Source organism: Coregonus clupeaformis, chromosome 28 (genome assembly GCF_020615455.1).
Source record: "Coregonus clupeaformis isolate EN_2021a chromosome 28, ASM2061545v1, whole genome shotgun sequence".
Taxonomy (NCBI): domain Eukaryota; kingdom Metazoa; phylum Chordata; class Actinopteri; order Salmoniformes; family Salmonidae; genus Coregonus; species Coregonus clupeaformis.
The window spans coordinates 13,256,730-13,270,576 of record NC_059219.1 but is presented as its reverse complement, the minus strand read 5'-3'; positions in this window follow the sequence as shown (position 1 = coordinate 13,270,576).

Here is a 13,847-nt window from a genome sequence, read left to right as displayed (position 1 = left end):
GACATTTGAAATGTCTTTATTCTTTTTGAACTTTTGTGAGTGTAATGTTTACTGTTAATTTTTTTATTGTTTTTTTTTTCACTTTTGTTTATTATATATTTCACTTGCTTTGGCAATGTAAACATGTGTTTCCCATGCCAATAAAGCCCTTAAATTGAATTGAATTGAATTGAGAGGCAGAGAGACAGAGAGACAGAGAGACAGAGAGACAGAGAGACAGAGAGAGAGAAAAGGGGGGGGGGTAGATGAGAGACAGTAACAGAGTGAGAGAAATAATTTGAGTGAGTGTGAGTGAGTGAGAGCTATAGAAATTGCTTTACATTCTCAACTAATTAGGCAAGTTGGGGGAGAGAAAAAGAGAGATAGGCTGAAATTGGGTGTGTCTTTTGAGGATATCCTCTGCTATGCTGCTGTGTTCGCACCAGTGAGCTCTGCTATCGTGCCAAGGTGCCAGGGGAGGGGGAAGGGGTGGTATTTGGCATCCAGGGGTAGACAGGGACTGCTATAAGAGTTATGGGAAGGCAGGGACTGGCACAGGAGTTCGGGGGAGGCAGGGGGAGGTTGGGGGAGGAGGGTTGGTGTTAGTTGGCATGGCCAGGGGAGGTTGTGAGAGGAGGGTTGGAGTTTAGTTGGCATGGCCAGTTGAGACATGAGGGCAGGGACTGGCATCAGGAAGTCTTTAAGAAGAGTCATAACAACTGCCTCTGTTTTTGCACAAGAGAGCGAGAGCGAGAGCGCGCGCAGAGAGAGAGAGAGAGAGAGAGAGAGAGAGAGAGAGAGAGAGAGAGAGAGAGAGAGAGAGAGAGACAACGGGAAGGAGAGAAAAAAAAGGGGAGTTAGAGAAAGGGAGGGAAGGAGGGAAGGAGGGACAGAGGGAGGGAGGGGATAGTTGTAGTTTTCCACAGCGAGAGAGAGAGAGAGGAAGCTGACAGAGTCTCAGTCCCTGCACACAAATATTCCCAGGCCTGTTTTCCAACAAAAGGCACACACCATGACTACCATGACTCATTCATGACTCATACCACATGGATGTGGCCGGACATATACACACACGGCACATTGCATGCACGCATACACACAAAAACACACATTAAAATATATGCCATTTAGCAGCACGGAGCACAGACACACACATACACACTCACATACACGCACACACACACACAAACACACACACACACACACACACACACACACTCACACACACACTATACAAAACATACACACTAGTTTCATCAATATAGCTTGCTAGCTTGTCCCTCCTTTTCAGTAAACATGACCGTCTCTCCACCACTGTGTTTGTATGCGCGTCTTTTTGTGTGTGTATGTGTACGTGTGTGTGAGAGAGCTCACTGTTTTACCAGCACCTACAGTGAACAAACAGAGAGACCATTGATGTACAGTATGTCTCATATTGCCTGTTCCCTGGTTGCAGCTCTCATTGAACCTGGTTAAATAAAGGGAAGGATGGATTTCTCTACTACAATAACCACAACACAGTGTGATGACATCAGTGGTGTTATTCATGCTCTCACTCTATTCCAGCACCACATAGAGCCAAAAACACAGCTAATAAACGGCAGCAGAACAGGTTTTGCACATGTAGTGGGTGTTGGCCTGCTTTAGTGTTTATGAGTACTTAGAGAGGGCAGAGCAAAGTTGACTTTAGCTTTAGTGTTCACAAAATAATACCTGAAATACGTCTGTACAGGGACAGAGAAATAAAATGAGCAGAAAAGAGACTGGTGTGGCGAGTGGAGAGAAACCCAACTCTCATCTGTCTTTCATTTAGCTGAAGACATGTTCCAATTCCACTCAGATTCTGTCTTTCATTTAGCTGAAGACATGTTCCAATTTCACTCAGATTCTGTCTTTCATTTAGCTGAAGACATGTTCCAATTTCACTCAGATTCTGTCTTTCATTTAGCTGAAGACATGTTCCAATTTCACTCAGATTCTGTCTTTCATTTAGCTGAAGACATGTTCCAATTCCACTCAGATTCTGTCTTTCACTTAGCTGAAGACATGTTCCAATTCCACTCAGATTCTGTCTTTCATTTAGCTGAAGACATGTTCCAATTCCACTCAGATTCTGTCTTTCATTTAGCTGAAGACATGTTCCAATTTCACTCAGATTCTGTCTTTCATTTAGCTGAAGACATGTTCCAATTTCACTCAGATTATGTCTTTCATTTAGCTGAAGACATGTTCCAATTTCACTCAGATTCTGTCTTTCATTTAGCTGAAGACATGTTCCAATTCCACTCAGATTCTGTCTTTCATTTAGCTGAAGACATGTTCCAATTTCACTCAGATTCTGTCTTTCATTTAGCTGAAGACATGTTCCAATTTCACTCAGATTCTGTCTTTCATTTAGCTGAAGACATGTTCCAATTTCACTCAGATTCTGTCTTTCATTTAGCTGAAGACATGTTCCAATTCCACTCAGATTCTGTCTTTCATTTAGCTGAAGACATGTTCCAATTCCACTCAGATTCTGTCTTTCATTTAGCTGAAGACATGTTCCAATTTCACTCAGATTCTGTCTTTCATTTAGCTGAAGACATGTTCCAATTTCACTCAGATTCTGTCTTTCATTTAGCTGAAGACATGTTCCAATTTCACTCAGATTATGTCTTTCATTTAGCTGAAGACATGTTCCAATTCCACTCAGATTCTGTCTTTCATTTAGCTGAAGACATGTTCCAATTCCACTCAGATTGTGTCTTTCATTTAGCTGAAGACATGTTCCAATTTCACTCAGATTCTGTCTTTCATTTAGCTGAAGTCATGTTCCAATTTCACTCAGATTCTGTCTTTCATTTAGCTGAAGACATGTTCCAATTTCACTCAGATTCTGTCTTTCATTTAGCTGAAGACATGTTCCAATTTCACTCAGATTCTGTCTTTCATTTAGCTGAAGACATGTTCCAATTCCACTCAGATTCTGTCTTTCATTTAGCTGAAGACATGTTCCAATTTCACTCAGATTCTGTCTTTCATTTAGCTGAAGACATGTTCCAATTTCACTCAGATTCTGTCTTTCATTTAGCTGAAGACATGTTCCAATTCCACTCAGATTCTGTCTTTCATTTAGCTGAAGACATGTTCCAATTTCACTCAGATGCTGTCTTTCATTTAGCTGAAGACATGTTCCAATTTCACTCAGATTCTGTCTTTCATTTAGCTGAAGACATGTTCCAATTTCACTCAGATTCTGTCTTTCATTTAGCTGAAGACATGTTCCAATTTCACTCAGATTCTGTCTTTCATTTAGCGGAAGACATGTTCCAATTTCACTCAGATTCTGTCTTTCATTTAGCTGAAGACATGTTCCAATTTCACTCAGATTCTGTCTTTCATTTAGCTGAAGACATGTTCCAATTTCACTCAGATTCTGTCTTTCATTTAGCTGAAGACATGTTCCAATTCCACTCAGATTCTTCCATTTGTAATTAAGCCTCCTCATATGTATAAACCTCTGGCTGACTCTGAAAACACACATAGACACACACACACACGGTCCTAAGGTTGGCACCAAACTAGTTGTAGTGAAACATTTTCTCTCCTCAGATCCACAACACACATCCCAACTGTAGTGGATGTTTAGTAAACCATGTCCATTGACAGCAATTAACAGTAATGTTACCATGTCGTATTTTGCTACCGATGAAACCAAGACAAGTCTAAGATATCTGACTGTCAATGTTAGTTGGCTGAGAAAGTTTTACAGGGTAAGAGCCTGAACAGAGCAGCAGACCAGACTGGTACTGTTAAGAGCATTCCTGTGGTCAGCTGTGCTCCAGTCATACTCTTGTAGTTCATTGTAGTTCCATGCTGTGGTGGGTGGCAGTTGGATTCTTTGCTTTCTGCTTTTTTCCCTTCTGTACAGTACCACGTCAACCCTTCCCTGGTTCTATCTTTGACACGAAGGATCAATGTTTTCTGTTTGTAACATTTTATTTTGTTTTAATGGAGCAGAAATGTCATTGATAGTTTCTGAGTGTCAGGGAAGCTTACAGTCGGATAATTTATTGCTCAGCTGAAATATGTGTTTTCAAATCCCAGATAATTTGTTTAACCCATGGATTTCCCCACTTCATAGATGATACTATATTACAGTTTTCCACTACCGCTACTATTACGCTCCCTGGCAGACCAGAAGGGGTTCTAAACTAAAGGTCTTCTATCAGACTGGCTGTCCCACCCTGGAATTGAAATCCTCGCTGTTTCATGTTTAAACATCAACCAGTCTCAAACCCAAACCACATGAAAGGCGTGAATGCGTGCGTTTCTGTGTGTCTGCTTGCATGTGTGTGTGTGTGTGTGTGTGTGTGTGTGTGTGTGTGTACATGCCTAAGAATGTGAGTCCTAAAGCCTAAAGAAATATCTCTTCCAAACGTTCCAGAAAACAGGACTAAGTCTCTGTCAGATGTTGCTGCTGTTATGTTTGTTGTGTTGTCTTATTCAGATCAAAAGTATTTGTGTTTGAGAATGTGAAGTCGTCAAGATATAAAACAATAGCCGCCCCAGGGGCACACACACACACTCACACACACACACAGAGAAATTCTATTGCAGTGAGTCACCAACTTTGTTACACAATGACACAAACTTAACTGAATTTATTCTCCTGACTCCACCCCCACCCCCTCTCTCTCGCTCTCTCTTGCTCTCTCTCTTCCCCCTCTCCCCCCCCCTCTCTTCCCACTCTCCCTTTCCCTCTATCTCTATCTGTCTCTCTCTCCCCCCTCTTTCTCTCTAGAGGTAGAGGGCTAATAACATCGTATCCATAGAAATCATTAATTCAGCCCCTCCCTCATTTAGCACTATAACAACAAGCATAGAGCTGCCACTTAATTTTTTTTTTTTTCACCTTTATTTAACCAGGTAAGCCAGTTGGGAACAAGTTCTCATTTACAACTGCGACCTGGCCAAGATAAAGCAAATGTCACGATCGTCAGGGAGAGACCAAGGCGCAGCGTGATGAACGAACATACTTTAATTAGTTAAAGTGTAAACACAATACAAAACAATAAACGACTCGTGAAGTCCACGGTATCAATGACCGAACACGGAACAAAAACCCACAAACACAAAGGGAAAACATACAGTTTAAATATGGCTCCCAATCAGAGACAACCAGCCCACAGCTGACACTCGTTGCCTCTGATTGGGAGTCACTCAGGCAAAACATAGAAATCAACAAACTAGAACCCCCAACATAGAAATAAACCACATAGAATGAACACACCCTGGCTCAACATATGGAGTCCCCGAACCAGGGTGTGACAGTACCCCCCCCTAAAGGCGCGGACTGCGACCGCGCCTCAAAAAGAGCAAAACAGGGGAGGGCTGGGTGGGCATACCTCCTCGGCGGCGGTTCTGGCTCCGGCCTTGCCCACCACCCTCCAACAAACCCCCCATAGCGCCCCTGGTCCGGTCTGGCCCCGCTGGCTGGAGCTGGACTGGACGTAGCAGGAGCGGTTAGCTTCAACTCCGTAGTGGAGCCGTTGACCGGTACCTGGTTAGGCACCGGTGACCCAGGCACGGGTTGTGCCGGACAGACGACGCGCACCCCTGGCTTGGTGCGTGAGGCAGGAACGGGCTGGACCAGGCTGACAACTCGCACCCCTGGCTTGGTGCGAGTAGCAGGAACGGGCTGGACCAGGCTGACGACTCGCACCCCTGGCTTGGTGCGAGTAGCAGGAACGGGCTGGACCAGGCTGACGACTCGCACCCCTGGCTTGGTGCGAGTGGCAGGAACGGGCTGGACCAGGCTGACGACTCGCACCCCTGGCAGGAACAGGCCGGGCCGGGCTGCACCCCTGGCAGGAGTGGCAGGAACAGGCCGGGCCAGGCTGGCGACGCGCACCGTATACTTGGTGCGAGTGGCAGGAACAGGCCGGGCCGGGCTGGCGACGCGCACCGTATACTTGGTGCGAGTGGCAGGAACAGGCCGGGCCGGCGACGCGCACCGTATACTTGGTGCGTAGAGCAGGAACAGGCCGGGCCGGGCTGGCGACGCGCACCGTATACTTGGTGCGAGTGGCAGGAACAGGCCGGGCTGGCGACGCGCACCGTATACTTGGTGCGAGTGGCAGGAACAGGCCGGGCCGGGCTGGCGACGCGCACCGTGTACTTGGTGCGTAGAGCAGGGACAGGCCGGACTGGGCTGGCAACGCACACCGTATACTTGGTGCGAGTGGCAGGAACAGGCCGGGCAGGGCTGGCGACGCGCACCGTATACTTGGTGCGAGTGGCAGGAACAGGCCGGGCCGGCTGGCAACGCGCACCGTATACTTGGTGCGTAGAGCAGGAACAGGCCGGGCCGGGCTGGCGACGCGCACCGTATACTTGGTGCAGTGGCAGGAACAGGCCGGGCCGGGCTGGCGACGCGCACCGTATACTTGGTGCGAGTGGCAGGAACAGGCCGGGCCGGGCTGGCGACAGCGCACCGTATACTTGGTGCGTAGAGCAGGAACAGGCCGGGCCGGGCTGGCGACGCGCACCGTATACTTGGTGCGAGTGGCAGGAACAGGCCGGGCCGGGCTGGCGACACGCACCGTATACTCGGTGCGAGTGGCAGGAACAGGCCGGGCCGGGCTGGCGACGCGCACCGTGTACTTGGTGCGTAGAGCAGGGACAGGCCGGACTGGGCTGGCAACGCGCACCGTATACTTGGTGCGTAGAGCAGGGACAGGCCGGGCTTGGCTGGCGACGCACACCGTAGGCTTGGTGCGTGGAGCAGGGACAGGCCGGACTGGGCTGGCGACGCGCACCGTATACTTGGTGCGTAGAGCAGGGACAGGCTGGACTGGGCTGGCGACGCACACCGTAGGCTTGGTGCGTAGAGCAGGGACAGGCCGGGCTGGGCTGGCGACGCACACCGTAGGCTTGGTGCGTGGAGCAGGGACAGGCCGGACTGGGCTGGCGACGCACACCGTAGGCTTGGTGCGTGGAGCAGGGACAGGCCGAACCGGGCTGGCGACGCACACCGTAGGCTTGGTGCGTGGAGCAGGGACAGGCCGAACCGGGCTGTGGAGACGGATAGGAGACCTGGAGTGAAGAGCGGCCACAACCCGTCCTGGCTGAATGCCTACCCTCACACACTCTGTGTGAGGCATCCGCACAGGACGTACAGGGCGGTGTATCCGTAACCTGGTGGCCTTCTGGATCCGCCCTTTTCTGCCCCCGTCAGCCCCGTCGTTCATGCCGTGTGCCCCCCCCTAAAAATGTTCTGGGGTTGCCTCTCGACCGTCCGACGACGACCCTGATCACGCCGTTGTTCCTCTCTCCGTCGCCTCTCCACTGTCTCACTCCATGGCCGGCGATCCATCCCGGCCAGGATTTCCTCCCAAGTCCAGGACCCTTTACCGTCCAATATCTCCTCCCATGTCCAGGCTGCCTGCTCCTCTCTACGGCACCGGTGACCCAGGCACGGGTTGTGCCGGACAGACGACGCGCACCCCTGGCTTGGTGCGTGAGGCAGGAACGGGCTGGACCAGGCTGACAACTTCGCACCCCTGGCTTTGGTGCGAGTAGCAGGAACGGGCTGGACCAGGCTGACGACTCGCACCCCTGGCTTGGTGCGAGTAGCAGAACGGGCTGGACCAGGCTGACGACTCGCACCCCTGGCCTGGTGCGAGTGGCAGGAAACGGGCTGGACCAGGCTGGCGACTCGCACCCCCTGGCAGGAACAGGCCGGGCCGGGCTGCACCCCTGGCAGGAGTGGCAGGAACAGGCCGGGCCAGGCTGGCGACGCGCACCGTATACTTGGTGCGAGTGGCAGGAACAGGCCGGGCCGGGCTGGCGCACGCGCACCGTATACTTGGTGCGAGTGGCAGGAACAGGCCGAGGCGGCAGCGCGCACCGTATACTTGGTGCGTAGAGCAGGAACAGGCCGGGCCGGGCTGGCGACGCGCACCGTATACTTGGTGCGAGTGGCAGGAACAGGCCGGGCTGGCGACGCGCACCGTATACTTGGTGCGAGTGGCAGGAACAGGCCGGGCCGGGACTGGCGACGCGCACCGTGTACTTGGTGCGTAGAGCAGGGACAGGCCGGACTGGGCTGGCAACGCACACCGTATACTTGGTGCGAGTGGCAGGAACAGGCCGGGCAGGGCTGGCGACGCGCACCGTATACTTGGTGCAGTGGCAGGAACAGGCCGGGCCGGGCTGGCAACGCGCACCGTATACTTGGTGCGTAGAGCAGGAACAGGCCGGGCCGGGCTGGCGACGCGCACCGCATACTTGGTGCGAGTGGCAGGAACAGGCCGGGCCGGGCTGGCGACGCGCACCGTATACTCTGGTGCAGTGGCAGAACAGGCCGGGCCGGGCTGGCGACGCGCACCGTATACTTGGTGCGTAGAGCAGGAACAGGCCGGGCCGGGCTGGCGACGCGCACCGTATACTTGGTGCGAGTGGCAGGAACAGGCCGGGCCGGGCTGGCGACACGCACCGTATACTTGGTGCGAGTGGCAGGAACAGGCCGGGCCGGACTGGCGGCACGCACCGTGTACTTGGTGCGTAGAGCAGGACAGGCCGGACTGGGCTGGCAACGCGCACCGTATACTTGGTGCGTAGAGCAGGGACAGGCCGGGCTTGGCTGGCGACGCACACCGTAGGCTTGGTGCGTGGAGCAGGGACAGGCCGGACTGGGCTGGCGACGCGCACCGTATACTTGGTGCGTAGAGCAGGGACAGGCTGGACTGGGCTGGCGACGACACCGTAGGCTTGGTGCGTAGAGCAGGGACAGGCCGGGCTGGGCTGGCGACGCACACCGTAGGCTTGGTGCGTGGAGCAGGGACAGGCCGGACTGGGCTGGCGACGCACACCGTAGGCTTGGTGCGTGGAGCAGGGACAGGCCGAACCGGGCTGGCGACGCACACCGTAGGCTTGGTGCGTGGAGCAGGGACAGGCCGAACCGGGCTGTGGAGACGGATAGGAGACCTGGAGTGAAGAGCGGCCACAACCCGTCCTGGCTGAATGCCTGCCCTCACACACTCTGTGTGAGGCATCCGCACAGGACGTACAGGGCGGTGTATCCGTAACCTGGTGGCCTTCTGGATCCGCCCTTTTCTGCCCCCCGTCAGCCCCGCTGTTCATGCCGTGTGCCCCCCTAAAAAATGTTCTGGGGTTGCCTCTCGACCGTCCGATCGACGACCCTGATCACGCCGTTGTTCCTCTCTCCGTCGCCTCTCCACTGTCTCACTCCATGGCCGGCGATCCATCCCGGCCAGGATTTCCTCCCAAGTCCAGGACCCTTTACCGTCCAATATCTCCTCCCATGTCCAGGCTGCCTGCTCCTCTCTACGGCACCGGTGACCCAGGCACGGGTTGTGCCGGACAGACGACGCGCACCCCTGGCTTGGTGCGTGAGGCAGGAACGGGCTGGACCAGGCTGACAACTCGCACCCCTGGCTTGGTGCGAGTAGCAGGAACGGGCTGGACCAGGCTGACGACTCGCACCCCTGGCTTGGTGCGAGTAGCAGGAACGGGCTGGACCAGGCTGACGACTCGCACCCCTGGCTTGGTGCGAGTGGCAGGAACGGGCTGGACCAGGCTGACGACTCGCACCCCTGGCAGGAACAGGCCGGGCCGGGCTGCACCCCTGGCAGGAGTGGCAGGAACAGGCCGGGCCAGGCTGGCGACGCGCACCGTATACTTGGTGCGAGTGGCAGGAACAGGCCGGGCCGGGCTGGCGACGCGCACCGTATACTTGGTGCGAGTGGCAGGAACAGGCCGGGGCCGGCGACGCGCACCGTATACTTGGTGCGTGAGCAGGAACAGGCCGGGCCGGGCTGGCGACGCGCACCGTATACTTGGTGCGAGTGGCAGGAACAGGCCGGGCTGGCGACGCGCACCGTATACTTGGTGCGAGTGGCAGGAACAGGCCGGGCCGGGCTGGCGACGCGCACCGTGTACTTGGTGCGTAGAGCAGGGACAGGCCGGACTGGGCTGGCAACGCACACCGTATACTTGGTGCGAGTGGCAGGAACAGGCCGGGCAGGGCTGGCGACGCGCACCGTATACTTGGTGCGAGTGGCAGGAACAGGCCGGGCCGGGCTGGCAACGCGCACCGTATACTTGGTGCGTAGAGCAGGAACAGGCCGGGCCGGGCTGGCGACGCGCACCGTATACTTGGTGCGAGTGGCAGGAACAGGCCGGGCCGGGCTGGCGACGCGCACCGTATACTTGGTGCGAGTGGCAGGAACAGGCCGGGCCGGGCTGGCGACGCGCACCGTATACTTGGTGCGTAGAGCAGGAACAGGCCGGGCCGGGCTGGCGACGCGCACCGTATACTTGGTGCGAGTGGCAGGAACAGGCCGGGCCGGGCTGGCGACACGCACCGTATACTTGGTGCGAGTGGCAGGAACAGGCCGGGCCGGGCTGGCGACGCGCACCGTGTACTTGGTGCGTAGAGCAGGGACAGGCCGGACTGGGCTGGCAACGCGCACCGTATACTTGGTGCGTAGAGCAGGGACAGGCCGGGCTTGGCTGGCGACGCACACCGTAGGCTTGGTGCGTGGAGCAGGGACAGGCCGGACTGGGCTGGCGACGCGCACCGTATACTTGGTGCGTAGAGCAGGGACAGGCTGGACTGGGCTGGCGACGCACACCGTAGGCTTGGTGCGTAGAGCAGGGACAGGCCGGGCTGGGCTGGCGACGCACACCGTAGGCTTGGTGCGTGGAGCAGGGACAGGCCGGACTGGGCTGGCGACGCACACCGTAGGCTTGGTGCGTGGAGCAGGGACAGGCCGAACCGGGCTGGCGACGCACACCGTAGGCTTGGTGCGTGGAGCAGGGACAGGCCGAACCGGGCTGTGGAGACGGATAGGAGACCTGGAGTGAAGAGCGGCCACAACCCGTCCTGGCTGAATGCCTACCCTCACACACTCTGTGTGAGGCATCCGCACAGGACGTACAGGGCGGTGTATCCGTAACCTGGTGGCCTTCTGGATCCGCCCCTTTTCTGCCCCCGTCAGCCCCGTCGTTCATGCCGTGTGCCCCCCCCTAAAAATGTTCTGGGGTTGCCTCTCGACCGTCCGACGACGACCCTGATCACGCCGTTGTTCCTCTCTCCGTCGCCTCTCCACTGTCTCACTCCATGGCCGGCGATCCATCCCGGCCAGGATTTCCTCCCAAGTCCAGGACCCTTTACCGTCCAATATCTCCTCCCATGTCCAGGCTGCCTGCTCCTCTCTACGGCGCGCCTCCACCGTCTCTTCTCCCGGCGCTTCCTCCCATGTCCAGCCCAAGAGCTGCCCCTGGACACGCTGCTTGGTCGTTGCATGGTGGGTTCTTCTGTCACGATCGTCAGGGAGAGACCAAGGCGCAGCGTGATGAACGAACATACTTTAATTAGTTAAAGTGTAAACACAATACAAAACAATAAACGACTCGTGAAGTCCACGGTATCAATGACCGAACACGGAACAAAAACCCACAAACACAAAGGGAAAACATACAGTTTAAATATGGCTCCCAATCAGAGACAACCAGCCCACAGCTGACACTCGTTGCCTCTGATTGGGAGTCACTCAGGCAAAACATAGAAATCAACAAACTAGAACCCCCAACATAGAAATAAACCACATAGAATCTCTATTTGCACATAATCTCTTGCATATCTAGCATTCCAGTGTTAATACTATTGTAATTATTCTGCACTATAGCCTATTTATTGCCTTACCTCCATAACTTGCTACATTTGCACACACTGTATATATATTTTCTGTTGTATTTCTGACTTTATGTTTTTTACCCCATATGTAACTCTGTGTTGTTTTTTATTGCACTACTTTGCTTTATCTTGGCCAGGTCGCAGTTGTAAATGAGAACCTGTTCTCAACTGGCTTACCTGGTTAAATAAAGGTGAAATAAAAAAATAATTAAAAAAAACACACCCTGGCTCAACATATGGAGTCCCCGAACCAGGGTGTGACAGCAAAGCAGTGCGATAAAAACAACAACACAGAGTTACATATGGGGTAAAACAAAACAAAGTCAAAAATACAACAGAAATAAGTATATATACAGTGTGTGCAAATGTAGCAAATTATGGAGGTAAGGCAATAAATAGGCTATAGTGCAAAATAATTACAATTAGTATTAACACTGGAATGATAGATGTGCAAGAGATGATGTGCAAATAGAGATACTGGGGTACAAATAAGCAAAATAAATAACAATATAGGGATGAGGTAGTTGGGCGGGCTAATTTCAGATGGGCTGTGTACAGGTGCAGTGATCGGTAAGGTGCTCTGACAACTGATGCTTAAAGTTAGTGAGGGAGATAAGTGTCTCCAGCTTCAGAGATTTTTGCAATTTGTTCCAGTCATTGGCAGCAGAGAACTGGAAGGAATGGCGGCCAAAGGAGGTGTTGGCTTTGGGGATGACCAGTGAGATATACCTGCTGGAGCGCATACTACGGGTGGGTGTTGCTATGGTGACCAATGAGCTAAGATAAGGCGGGGATTTGCCTAGCAGTGATTTATAGATAGCCTGGAGCCAGTGGGTTTGGCGACGAATATGTAGTGAGGACCAGCCAACAAGAGCGTACAGGTCACAGTGGTGGGTAGTGTATGGGGCTTTGGAGACAAAACGGATGGCACTGTGATAGACTACATCCAATTTGCTGAGTAGAGTGTTGGAGGCTATTTTGTAAATGACATCGCCGAAGTCAAGGATCGGTAGGATGGTCAGTTTTAATCACTGTGACTATAGCAGCTGTACACACACACACACACACACACACACACACACACACACACACACACACACACACACACACCATCATGGCATCATATATAGTTTCCTCCCAATCAAATATTTAAAAAGCTAATGCAAATACACAGCCTTACTCCCTTTACACAGACACAGTTTGTCATTGTCAGGACACACACAAAGACACACACACACACACACACACACACACACACAGGAGAGGATGGCAAAGAAAGACTAATATCCCTCTAGTTGACCTTTTCACAAACACACCTGATGTTAATGTGCAGCCAGGTATAAGGGCATCATTGTAGTGAGGATATTAGTGTGTACAGTACAGGGATATGTTAAGGATGGGCTGGAGGAGATCAGTATCATTAAGGTATATGCTTTATGGCATTAACTGTGCTGGGCAGACAATAGAGCACAAGGCAAACAGGGATACTCCATTCTTCTTTCTCTAAACTGGTTCTGGATAGAACCAAAAAGGGTTCTATTGCTTGGCACCTCTGAAGGTTCTACATAGAACCCTTTTGTAGGGTTCTTTGATAAGAACCCTGGGGGTTCTTCTTCACTGAAACAAAATGGGTTCCATATAGGATTATATATGGAACCAATTTCGGTTCTTTATTGAACCTTAAGGGGTGCCATATACAGTATGAAGCAAGCATAGAACCCTTTTTGGTTCTATTCAGAATCTTCTTTCTCTAGAGCTGAGATGGGTTCCAGGAAGTGGTGATGGTTGTGAGTGAGTGTTTGTGGTGCCTGTTGCTGTAATCATGCCCACACAACACCACCTACCCCTCAGAGAAGCATGTGATATTAGTCTGACTGCTATTACACACAAGCAGGCGCGCGTACACTCACTCACCCACACATACACACACACACACACACACACACACACACACACACACACACACACACACACAAGACTGATTGATGTAGAACTAGAGTGGTACTTTAAAATGGGACCATCACTATCCTGCCTAGTTGCATACTAACAAAATGAAGTCCTCTCTCTCTCTCTCTCTCTCTCTCTCTCTCTCTCTCTCTCTCTCTCTCTCTCTCTCTCTCTCTCTCTCTCTCTCTCTCTCTCTCTCTCTCTCTCTCTCTCT